This window comes from Pinus tabuliformis, chromosome 1_2 (assembly GCF_031772625.1).
Source record: "Pinus tabuliformis cultivar Carrire ecotype Pingquan chromosome 1_2, CPIR1, whole genome shotgun sequence".
NCBI classification, from domain to species: Eukaryota; Viridiplantae; Streptophyta; class Pinopsida; order Pinales; family Pinaceae; genus Pinus; species Pinus tabuliformis.
Window position 1 is genome coordinate 492,521,121 of NC_142298.1, and position 13,351 is coordinate 492,534,471.

Genomic DNA, 13,351 nt, shown 5'->3' on the forward strand with positions numbered 1-13,351 from the left:
CACTGCTTCCCAACCTAGCGAAGAAGTACGATGTGAATGGTCTATTACTGCTTTACCATCAAACATAGCAATCTTCGTGGATAGAGAAAATAAAACAACCTTAGTTGAAAACATGACAGAGGTGATAGCAGTAGAGAAATGCGTAATAGCCCTGGAAAAGAGATTTGCGATAGAGGAATGCAAGTCTAAAAAAGTCACCTTCAAAGAAGACTCCAAGAAGAAACAAACAAAAGACCCTTTCGATTTGGAAGGATTGCAGAAAGTATTAAAGACCATGTCTAATGAGATGGTTGACATAAAAAAACAAGTAGCAGAAACTTCTTTAAAAAAGCCCTACAGAGCTTTTAAAAGAGGTCCTTCAACGGATGCAAACCACCTAATGCCATCTCCAATGCTGAAACTGAGGAAGAGGAAGAAGAAGAAAGTGCCACTGAAGGGCAGACTGATGATGAAGAAGTGGTGGAATTACAAGGAATGTGGGATTTCATCCTCCCACAAGAAGAAGATCAAGAAGTATTTCCAGTTAGCACACGAAGCAAAAATCAGCTTGATCCTCCCCAAACTACCCCTAAGCAAAAGAGCACAAGCCCTACAACAAAAGATAAAGTCTCAACAAAGAAGACAACCACTAAAGCGACTCAATCTAGCCCAGTCCAAGCAGATCAAAAAACTCCATCAAAAACACTGATAGTGTCGGATGAAATGGAGTACAATATTATTGATGACATGAAAAAGACTAGGGCTAATATTACCCTTTATGAATTGAGCAAATTGAAGCATCAACAGAAGATAATGATGAAAGAATTACATGTCGTGCCTATTGTACCTTTGCCTACCGCTGTACTCTCTCAATCTTCCCACAACATGGGAAGACCTCCAACTAATGCGATCAATAAGATTGATCCAAATGATATCGCTTTGATTGGAGGAAGATCAAGATCTCACACTCCCCCGTTTCTTCTCACTTATGAAGTTTTCAATAAAAATGTGCACAATTGTTTGGTAGATTCCGGTGCTTCATTGAATATTTTACCCAGATCAATATGTGCTAAGTTAAATGTTCAACCACAAAAATCCGCAGTGCGCATAGTTCAGCTTGATCGATCTCAAGTCGAAGTGATTGGTGAAATTAATCAAGTAACCATAAGATTGTCATCTAACTCGAAGGTATGTCAGGTTATTGACATTCTAGTGGCTGATATCCCAGAATTCTATGGCTTAATTCTTAGCAGGGATTGGTCCGAGAAACTCCATGGATACTTTGCAACCGACTGGTCGCAGATGTGGTTACCCTACAACGGTAAACCGAATCAAATAAAGGTTGAACGAGAGTTACACCAGAAGTACATAGTAACGGAATTAGAGGGAGAAAATGAAGCAGTATCGTATAATAGCAGTATCATAGGCAATTACTTGGTAGATTCTTTTCTCGGTAATTTCAATGCTCACATCACCTTACTTAGAAAATTCAGTTTTGTCCCAAGTCGAAATTTTTTCCCAAACTAATAGTTCAAAGTGTGTTAATTTTGTAAATGAACCTGTAAATACATCTTTGTTTTGGAAATTATATTTCGATGGCTCTAAATCTAACGAAGGAGCAGGAGCAGGATGCGTTTTGATTAGTCCAGAAGGAAACAAGACCATGCTTACGTGTAGACTCGAATTCAATTGCACAAACAATACAACAGAATATGAGGCCTTGGTGCAAGGCCTATACAAAGCAATCAGGTTAAACGTCAAGTATTTTCAAGTCTTCGGAGACTCTGAGATTATCGTCAAACAAGTACGTAACACTATACATTGCCTATCAGGTCATTTAAAACACTATCAATCTTTAGGACAAGATCTGACTGAGCATTTCATAGCATTTAATATTTCTTCAATCCCAAGACTCCAAAACGCAAGCGCAGACCTTTTGGCTAACGTAGCCTCTAGGCTTATTCCCTCCGAAGATTTTAGTCCAGATAGATTCTCAATAGAATTAATCTTTAGACCGTCCATCCCTAACAACATTACAAATTGGAGAGTATTCAATGACAATCTTGATATTGTAAAATTCCTCACTTCTGAAGGATCCTACTCCAATCAGATAATTGACGAAGACCATCACGATCGACAGATGCAACAAAATAGCACTGATAATGCTATACCTAAATCGGTGGTTAAGTTAGAAGACTTATACGATTTGAGAAATCGGTTTGAAAGGTCTACCAATTCAAAGCTCTACAGTTCAACTCTGAACTACGAATTAGTAAACCAAGGAACCGATGATAAACCACAAAACGTTAATCTAGGCATCGGCCTAGTCCCTGAAGAAAAACTAGCGTATATTCGTCTTTTGAGACAATATAAAAATGTTTTTGCCTGGAATTACGATGAGCTGAAGACGTACGACACTTCTATCATTCAGCATACTATTCCTATGATTGAAAACGAAAAACCTGTCCAACAGAAACTGAGAAAGATCCACCCCAATTTAGAAAATCAGATAAAAACTGAGCTAAATAAGTTATTAAAAGCCAGAATAATTTTCCCCATCAGACATTCCAAATGGGTCTCCAATATGGTACCCGTTAGAAAGAAAAATGGAGATATTAGAATTTGTATTGATTTTCGGAATCTTAACAAAGCCTGTCAAAAAGACAATTTTCCTCTTCCACCTATGAAACAAATATTACAGGCAGTAGCAGGCTCAGAACTGATGTCTTTCTTGGACGGATTTTTAGGATATAATCAAGTGCTGGTGCATCCCGATGATCAGTTGAAAACCACATTCAGAACTAAATGGGGCACATATGCATATCAGAAGATGCCATTTGGTTTAATTAATGCCAGTGCTACATTTCAAAGAGCCATGGACATCGCATTTAAGGGTTTAGTCAATAAATCTGTAGTAATTTATTTGGATGATATAACAGTGTACTCCAAGAAGCAAAGCGACCATCTCAAAGATTTAAAACAAAATTTTCAACGATGTTTAAAGTATGGGATTTCACTTAACCCAAAGAAATCTTTTTTCGCATTAAGTGAAGGAAAACTTCTAGGATTCATAGTGTCAAAATCCGGTATTCACATTGATCCTGACAGAATCAAAGAAATCTCTGAAATATCTCTACCTCATAATAAAAAAGCCATGCAATCTTTCCTTGGTCAAATCAATTTTGTAAAGAGATTTGTCCCAGATTTTTCACGAATTGTGTCTCCTTTGCAAACCATGATTAAAAAGAATTCAAATTTCAAATGGGGTCAAGATGAACATGAAGCATTCAACCTGATCAAACAAGCTATTATTAATGCTCCATCTTTAGCAACCCCGAATTTTTCAGAATCTTTTGTTTTATACACATTTGCCTTAGAGAAATCATATACTGCAATTCTAACTCAAGCAAATCAAGAAAAAACGGAAGCTCCAATTGCGTTTTTTAGCTCAAATTTACAAGGTTCTGAACTCAATTATTCAGACATGGAAAAACAGGCCTATGCTGTCTTCAAAACGGTCAAATATTTTAGACCTTTCTTACTTAAAACCCATACTAAGATCATAGTACCGTTTCCAGCGGTAAGAAATCTTTTAGTACAGAAGGATATGGGCGAGAAAAGAGCAAATTGGATCACTGCTTTACAGGAATACGACCTTGAGATCAAACCAGCAAACATTGTAAGAGGTCAAGGCTTCTGCAAAATGTTGGCTGGAGCATCGCAAATCTCTGAAATTTCATCTGAAGAGATACAAATGTATGAGGTAAGCCTAAACGATGCAGAATCATTGTATGCTGATATCATTTATTATCTTAAGAATGGGTATGCTCCATCACACCTGGATCACACTAAGAAAAGAGCTCTGATATTGAAAGCTAAACAATATCAGCTCATAAATGATATTCTTTTTAGAAAGAATTATGATTCTGTTTTTCTTAGATGTCTTGAAAAAACTGAAGCTGAAAAAGTTTTGCAGGAACTCCACGATGGACCAGCAGGCGGACACTATGCTGGAAATGCTACTGCACATAAAATTTTACGTGCAGGATATTACTAGCCTACGTTGTTCAAAGATTCACACAGTTACGTGAGGAAATGTCAAGTCTGCCAAACTACTGCTGGAAGACAAAAGAAGCCGTCCCTGCCACTACAACCGGTAAACATCGAGCAACCATTCAGTCAGTGGGGCTTGGACATAATAGGTGAGATCGTTCCTCACTCTTCTAAGCAGCATAGATACATCCTCACGGCAACAGATTATTTTACTAAATGGGTAGAAGCGGTTCCTCTCAAGACGGCTAATTCTGAAAATATTATCGAATTCATAGATCAATTTATAATCACTAGGTTTGGATTGCCAACGGCTTTAATGTTTGATAATGCATCATACTTTTTTGGAAATGCAATGACTGAGTTTGCACTTAAAAGAGGGTTCAAGCTAAAATATTCGGCCAATTACTATCTGCAAGGTAATGGGTTAGCTGAGTCAACGAATAAAAACCTAATTAGGATTATTAAAAGAACAGTTGACCAGAACCAAAAGAATTGGCATAAAGCTTTGGTAAATGCTTTATGGGCAGATAGAATAACAAAAAAATCTTCGATCGGCACTTCCCCCTTTAATTTAGTTTATGGGAAAGAAGTGGTTCTCCCAACTCACTTAGTCATTCCCTCTTTGTCTTTAATACAATACATTGATGAAGTACCTACTTCCTCCATACAACTAAGACAAATGGAAATAATTAAATTAGAAGAACAACGAGAACAAGCTAAGAAAACCCATGCTCATCATCAAGCGCTAATAAAATCCTCTTTTGATTCAAACATAGTGACCAGAATTTTTTTTCAAATGGGAGATTTAGTTTTAAAATGGGATAAGGTTCATGAAGAAAAGGGCAAACATACAAAATTTCAAAAGATGTGGCTTGGTCCTTTTCAGATTGTTGAAGTCACAGGTCCATCAACGTTTGTCTTACAAGATTTAGCAGGTAGAAGGGATTCTTTGCCTGTTAATGGACAAATCCTTAAAATATATTTTCCATAGAAGATTATTCTTCTATTTTGTAGAATAGCTTTATTTTTCTTTTCCTTTTTTTCATAATAAAACCAGTTGTAAATGGTTACTACTGGTATTCACGAAAAAACACCAATTCTTTTAGATTTTGAGCTTTTCGCTTGTATAAATAGAAATTTTTTGAAAATCTGACCTTTATTATTGACAAATACAGTTAAAAACTTTAGCCTAGATATGATACTAGTTTCAACTTCAAAAAAAATTGATGAAAGCAACCTTTAGCGAAGAAATTGTTTTATATCAGCATAATGAAAGGTATCAATAACAAAATAAAGATTCTCTATAAAAGCTGCTATTTTTAAACTCTATTATTGTCGTCCAGAGCTTTCTTAAGGAAAACAATGATTTCCTCCCTGTTAAAGAAAATCGTAGCATTCAGAGGGACAATCCAAGAAACACTATATCTCAAAGAATAAGAGGTATCATCACGAGCCGGCTTATCATGATCACAGATATTATAACTTTGCTAACTTTGCCAAACACTGTCCATCAAAACAGGGCAATGACTCAAGATTGTTGAAATCAAAAGACAAGGGGTCTCATCACGAGCTAGCTTGTTCAGCAAAAGTGTAAATCAAGTGAATGACTGTGTCATAATTTGGCTACCAAACCAAGACATTGTTCTTTAAGAATAAAAAAGGAAAAAGTGTCAATGTGGATTTTTCTTTGAAGGTTGTAGATAACCTTAAGCAGGATAAAGGATCATTGCTGGGTAACAGGTAACCCTGTCGAGGCTATGGACGCCTGCTGGCAGCAGAGGCTCTACCTACGACAAACGAGCATATTTTAAAGCTAGCACACAGAGAAGACTTTATTTTATCTTTACAAGACCAAGTAATGGCTGATATAAATACAAGGACAAGCCTGAGGAAGCAAACAATTAGAATAGAAAGAGGTTGAAACAAAATATCATTGATAAAATAAGGCATAATGTACTCTATCTGTCCATAACAAAGTTTAGATTTATAAAAAAATTTCCGTTTTGGAAGTTTAAAAAATTCAATAGAAAAGCAGAGATAACTGGTTCTTCCAAGTGAATCGCCATTGTTGTGGCCACCAACAACCCCCCTCCTTCTTCACTATTAGCAATAACACTGAAGAAGTGGGGACCCTTAGTAAAAAATTCAAAAAATTTTATAAATTTTTTTGTATTATACTCCTTAAAAATACATCGCACGGAGAAGAGTAAAACATTTCTTTATGAGCACAATAAAAAACTGCGAAGAAGCGACACGAAATTCATCGCATCGCATACATTAAGAAGTGCCCATAAATGAAAGAAATCTCCGATGGCCGATATGCGACATCGCATATCACAACATCGCATAAACAACACACAATAACTTAACAAATTGCAACGATCTGCGATCTACGATAAGCGCAATGCTGCGATAAGCGCAATGCGCGATGCTGCGATCTTGCGATAAATTGATCAGGAAACTCTGCGATGACACATCTTGATAATGCAATCCGCGATGCTGTGATGCGAGTCATAGAAGTCACCCATCGCAAATTTTCCTCGGCTCAGCATTCAAGAAAAGCTGTCCCTAAACCAAAAATTGGGCACGCGCCTTAAAAGAAATTAATGAATGTACGCCAAAGTATTCATGAAGGACAGTTTTGTGTTTTTTGAAGAGTCAGTTCACTATGGGTGTCATGATTTTATACATTCGTAGAGCTTAGAGCTTTCGTGACAAAATTTATTATCATTACTTTTTCCCTTTGCGTGAACTGCAGGAATGAAAAACAGGAAACAACATGAAGGAATGTGCAGGAAACATCTAAAGAAAAAGGGAAAGCGTCAATGCTCAGAGAACAGAGAAGAGATGTCCTCATAAACGGATACCGCATGCAACAGAAACGCAGATTTCAGAGTATTACTGAACAAATACTGATATCAATAGGTGATTCGACACTCAAGGTCAAAAGCTCACAAAAGCAGCATGTTTACAAAATTCTGAAGCTTATGCCTGGTAAAGGAAAAAGCGCTAAAGACGGAAAACACACCCAAAAGGCCCGGATCAAAGAATGGAGGCAGTTTTCGATGCGCGATTAGTGCCTAGCGCTAATCGCGCATCGCTAAGAAAATTGTTCAGAAAGCAAAGTCCCTAATTTGCTTAGTCATCCACGAGTCCAGAAACCAAGATAGCAAAAGCAGAAGCAATTTGAGAGAAATTTGGGTTATTACCAAGTATATACGCAGTAAATTCGCCCAGCCAGAGGATGATTCCCAAAAATATCTTCTAGTTTACTAAAAAGTGGTGCCAGCGCTTGCCATTTCTATTTGCGTAGCCCAAGCAAAAGCAGAAAACAACCAGCCGACTCTTCCCAGGCTAATGTTGCATGCTCGCAACATTAAGGAGCAAATGTAGAAATAGTTAGGAATTAGATTCAATTTTTAGAAATAAGTTTGCTTAGATAAAGGGCGGTCATTTAAACCGTATCCTAAACTTATGTAATTAAGTTATTTAGTTAGCAGTATTTAAACCCTTCTAAGGAATTTAGAGAAGGGTCCGGAAATTTTTCAAAAACTTGTCCTCAAAACACGCACTTTTACACCCTCAGAGGAGGTTTTGATGAATGAATGGATCAAGGTTTAATAATGTTTGCACTTGGTATCTGCTACTGATGTTGCACTTCTGTACTCTTGGTAGATATTAGAACAAGGAGAGATAAATCATTGTTGCTTGAAGCTTATGAGTAGGACCAGTCATAAATTGTACTTTTATCTCTTGTCCATTTCTGCTTATATTCTTAAAGTGATATATAGTTTTTAGTTGTTTATATCTTATTGCATGAATGTTTGAGTTACCATTTGGCACTTTTGTATGGTGGAGCCATTTATTTATGTTTGATATATGAATAACTTATTATGCGATATGCTGTTCACAACTGTTTTGCCTAACTTTTTATGCAAAGCGGTTCATCTTAATTGATTTCTATTCTTGTGGTAGCTGAATGATCTTTATTACCAGTTATTATTTGAAATCTCTTTAGATTGCATAATAGAAGAAATACATCCCAAGTTAGCATAGATTAGATGTGTTGTTTTCATTAGATTACAATAGAATAGAATTAGATTAAAGTAGTTTAGATTAGAACTCTTACATTAGCATCATCCAACTCTGCACACACACACACCCTTAGATTGGGAAACTGGTCCCATTATCCCCAGTCAGACCCGCTATACCAAACGGATAAGGAGCTGCCAACCAAGGTCTGGACCGGGCGGGTATACCCCTTGTTGTCGACCCGATTTTCGGGGCTTCAACAGGATCTAGTATGAAAATGTATGAAACGTGGTCCCTGGAAGATCGTAGAGTTCATTAGGTCGGTGCCTACGTACTGGTAAACATATTGGCCAATACAAGAGCTAGGGGGTTGTAGCTCCCTTCCAGGAGCAGCTGGAAAACGAGTGAAGGTTGGAGCCTTCAGTAGGTTGGCACCTACGTAGTAGTAAATGGATCGGCTAGTACAAGAGCTAAGAAGGTTGTAGCCTTCTGTAGGTAGAAGCCTGCGTACTGGTATAAGACTGCACCAGTACTATTGTAAAATGAAGTTTCTTATTAAAAGAAAATAGAGACAAATTGCAGCAGGAGGTTTTCACCCACATTGGGCTTCCACCATATATCATGGTGTTCATGTGTGCTCCTTATGTCTGATGATCGTGTTCTATTTTACTGCACCTACTTGCTATTCATGTGGTTAATCAAGTTCTGATGCACTAACTAAAGATCAGCATTTAATGGATTAACTGAATCATAAGTATTCTAGACATACATAAGTTGCATTAGACACAGTTGCATATACATGCGGGTTCACTTAAATGAAGTAGTGTATATGTATCTAAGTATGGATATGAAAAAGCTTTATTGATTTTATAATACTGATTCACCCCCCCACTCTCAGTATTATTTCCAACAATTGGTATCAAAGGAGGTCCTTTGGTAGAAGCTTGATCGCTTGAAGGAGATCCGTAGAACAATGGGAAATAAAGCACGTCAAAAGAAGAAGACAGCTCAAAGGAACAATGACAGCCTGCCGTTGAGTGGAAGTAAGTATTCAGATCCTGAATCACCTCAGATTGAAGATGGACAAGCAAATGAAGCATCAGATAAAATCATAGATCAACAAGATCTACCTAGTAAAAGGGAGAATACCCTAAAGAAGAAATTATCAGCTTAAAAGCTCCGCTGGAATGTGCCTTCAGAGTTCAACAAATGCTGCAGGTGCTGAATGAAGAACAAGAAAAGGAGATTCTCAAACTAAGCCAACAAGCAGAAGAAGGAAGAAAGTCTGAAGAAATTTTGAAGAAGCAATATCTTGAAAAGGAAGAACAACATCAGGTTGAGGTAAATATTTTGAAAGGTAAATTAGAAGAAAAGGATAAACTATTACAAGTTCAAGACAGTACTAAGATTTTGGATGATATTCTTAGTAGTCAAAGATTGCTTGCTATCAAAACTGCTCTTGGTTTTTATGAATATGCTAAAGGTAAATCTAACTCACAAGGTGAGGCAAGGAACTCTAATGAGAAATAAAAAATGATCAACAAGGCGATGAGAAGACAACCCCATCAAGAGCCAAGGAAAGGAATTCCTCAAAGAAAATCTTTTGCTCCTAACTATGGACGTGATAGATGATTATTTCCTCCAATGAATAATGTTGAATATTATGTATGTCATAATCTTGGACATGTTGCAGCCAGATGCAAAAGTAGAATGGTTCAAGACTGTCAAACAGAAAGATCATCACGTTCCAAGTACATTAAGGGATACTTTTTTTCTTGCAATATGTTTGGTCACAAAGCCATTGACTGTTTTAGGAGGAATATGAAACATGTAAGATGTTATGCATGCAACACGCTTGGACATATAGCGAAAGAATGAAGGAGAATATTGTCGAAACCAAACCAAAAGAAGAAAACATCATCACAGTTGAAGATATGGAAGGAAAAAGAAGTACATCCAGAAAGATGTGGCATAGTAGATTACACAGACATGACAGATTCAGAGGAAGCTGGAAGTGTGGAACATCAGTGTTCCAAATCTCATATGCAGGTTTCATGAAGACAAGTTACGTATATACACAAGTTATATGCTGCAGAGTCGCGTATATGATGTTCTGAAGAAAAGCAGCAGTACAGAAGTCTGATATGGTTCAGTCACTGTTTTGATGATGGAATGGCACACGTTCAGGGGGAGCATATACTTGAAATAATGCGTTGTTGGCAATATGGTTAGAAGTCTTTGGTGACGATGCTTATTGACATATCTTGCTTGACCAAAAGAATGGATTGCAGGTTACAGGTCTGGATGCTAGATGCTTATAATGTAGATCATATGGTGTATGATAGCCGCTGATAAGTATCATGATCTTGTTTAGGTCCTTGGTCATTGTGAGTCATATGATGTATTTTGTTACCCCACTATGCATGGGATGGATGATGTAATGAGTCATGTATAAACATTTTGTATATCCCCAGTTGGTTGGGTGGATGAGTCAAAAATAGTGTATTCCCACTTGATTGGGAGATTGATGTATTTATAGAGTCATGTTATGCTTTTGCAGACATTGCATGTGCTCAGGGGGAGCATGGACGGATTAGTACATCTTGGCATATACAAAGGGGGAGCTCAATCAGAAACTTTACCATGTACTTAGGGGGAGTATGGACAGTAGAATGTATGTCAGAGAAGAGAATATGTTGGTCTGCCCTTTGCTCTTGATGTCAAAGGGGGAGAGTGACTTGGTGTAATGGTTGCCATCAAGTCCAAAGGGGGAGATTGTTGGAATTATGATACAGGTGTTGTCCTTGATGGCAACTCACTCAGAGGTGTGATACAGGTGATGGTAACTTAATCAGATGACAGATCTAGTGCAGTAGGTCAAAAGAAAGGTATACTTAGGTTAGACATGATGAAAGTGCATTTACACGCGGGTGAGTAGAGAAAAAGTCGCGTATATGTACACATGCAAGTTCACAGAAGTAAAGGCACGCACATGTTGGAAAACTAAGTTTTGGTCTGTGGTAATTGGTGCATGGTATTGGTCCGTGGTATTTGGTCCAAAGTATTGGCCCCAGGTATTGGGTCCAAGGTATTAGTTCAACATGGTTTTGGGTCATGGTATTGAGAGAAGCCTAAACATATATAACGAGAAGATCATTAGGCCAAGGGGAGACAAGAGAAGGTGATGAATATCTGATGAAGTGTGAGATCTAGTATGCTGGTTATGGGTTTGTGATGCTTAGCTTGATCTGAATCAAGGATGCACCTGTGCGGATGATGATGGATGATGGATCAGGATATTAAGGATTGGAATGTTTATGATTATATGGTTTGATTATGGATAGACTAGATCTGAATTATTGATGCATGTTTATTCTATAAATGTTATGTTCTGATGTCCGGAATAGCTGCAAAGTTATAAGTTAGAATTTGCAGATTTGTACGCAGGTTGTCTTTGGTAAAAGTGCGTATACACGCAGGTTGGGTTCGTCCGAGTAGCGTATACAGTATGAAGTATGATATTTGAAGTTGTAGTTGGATGTGGTTGTTGTTGTAGAGTTATGTTGTTTGTTCTGTGTTCTGGTGACTGTGTTGTTGACAGGGTTTCAGTAGTGGGTGATTCAGAGATTGATGATGCAGGTGTAGTTGATGATTGTATTGCAATGGTTATTATTTTATGGATCCAGTATAAAAATGTATGAAACATGGTCCCTGGAAGATCGTAGAGTTTAGTAGGTCGGCGCCTACGTGCTGGTAAACATATCGGCCAGTACAAGAGCCAGGGGGTTGTAGCTCCCTTCCAGGAGCAGCTGGAAAATGAGTGAAGGTTGGAGCCTTTAGTAGGTCGGGACCTACGTACTAGTAAATGGATCGGCTAGTACAAGAGCTAAGAAGGTTGTAGCCTTCTACAGGTAGAAGCCTACGTCCTGATATAAGATTGCACCAGTACTATTGTAAAAAGAAGTTTCTTATTAAAATAAGATAGAGATGAATTTCAGCAGGTGGTTTTCACCCACATTGGGTTTCCACCTCATATCATGGTGTTCATGTGTGCTCCTTATGTGTGTTGATCTGTTCTGTTTTACTGCACATACTTACTGTTCATGTGGTTAATGAAATTCTGATGCACTAACTAAAGATCAACATTTAATGGATTAACTGAATCATAAGTATTCTGGATATACGCTAGTTGCATTAGACACAACTACGTATACACGCGGGTTCACTTAAATGAAGTAGCGTATATGTATCTAAGTATGGATATGAAAAATATTTGTTGATTTTATAATACTGATTCACCCCCCCCCCGCTCAGTATTATTTCCAACAATTGGTATCAGAGCAGGTCCTTTGGTAGAAGATTGATCGCTTGAAGGAGATCTGTAGAACAATGGGAAAGAAAGTGCGTCAAAAGAAGAAGACAGCTCAAAGGAACAATGACAGCCTGTCGTTGAGTGGACGTAAGTATTCAGATCCTGAATTACCTCAGATTGAAGAAGGACAAGCAAATGAAGCATCAAATAAAATCATAGATCAACAAGATCTACCTAGCAAAAGGGAGAGTGCCCTCAAAGAAGAAATTATCAGCTTAAAAGCTTAGCTGGAATGTGCCTTCAGAGTTCAACAAATGATGTAGGTGCTGAATGAAGAACAAGAAAAGAAGATTCTCAAACTAAGGCAACAAGTGGAAGAAGGAAGAAAGTCTGAAGAAATTTTGAAGAAGCAATATCTGGAAAAGGAAGAAAGACATCAGGTTGAGGTACATATTTTGGAAGTTAAATTAGAAGAAAAGGATAAACTATTACAATTTCAAGATAGCACTAAGATTTTGGATGATATTCTTAGTAGTCAAAGATGGCCTGCTATCAAAACTGGTCTTGGTTTTTATGAATCTGCTAAATGTGAATCTAGCTCACAAGGTGAGGCAAGGAACTCTAATGAGAAATCAAAAATGATCAACAAGGAGATGAGAAGACAACCCCATCAACAGCCAAGGAAAGGAATTCCTCAAAGAAAAACTTTTGCTCCTAACTATGGATGTGATAGACGATTATTTCCTCCAATGAATAATGTTGAATGTTATGTATGTCATAATCTTGGAGATGTTGCAGCCAGATGCAGAAGTAGAATGGTTCAAGACCGTCAAACAGAAAGATCATCACGTTCTAGGTACTTTAAGGGATATTGTTTTGCTTCCAATATGTTTGGTCACAAAGCCATTGACTGTTTTAGGAAGAATATGAAACATGTAAGATGTTATGCATGCAACAAGCCTGGACATATAGCGA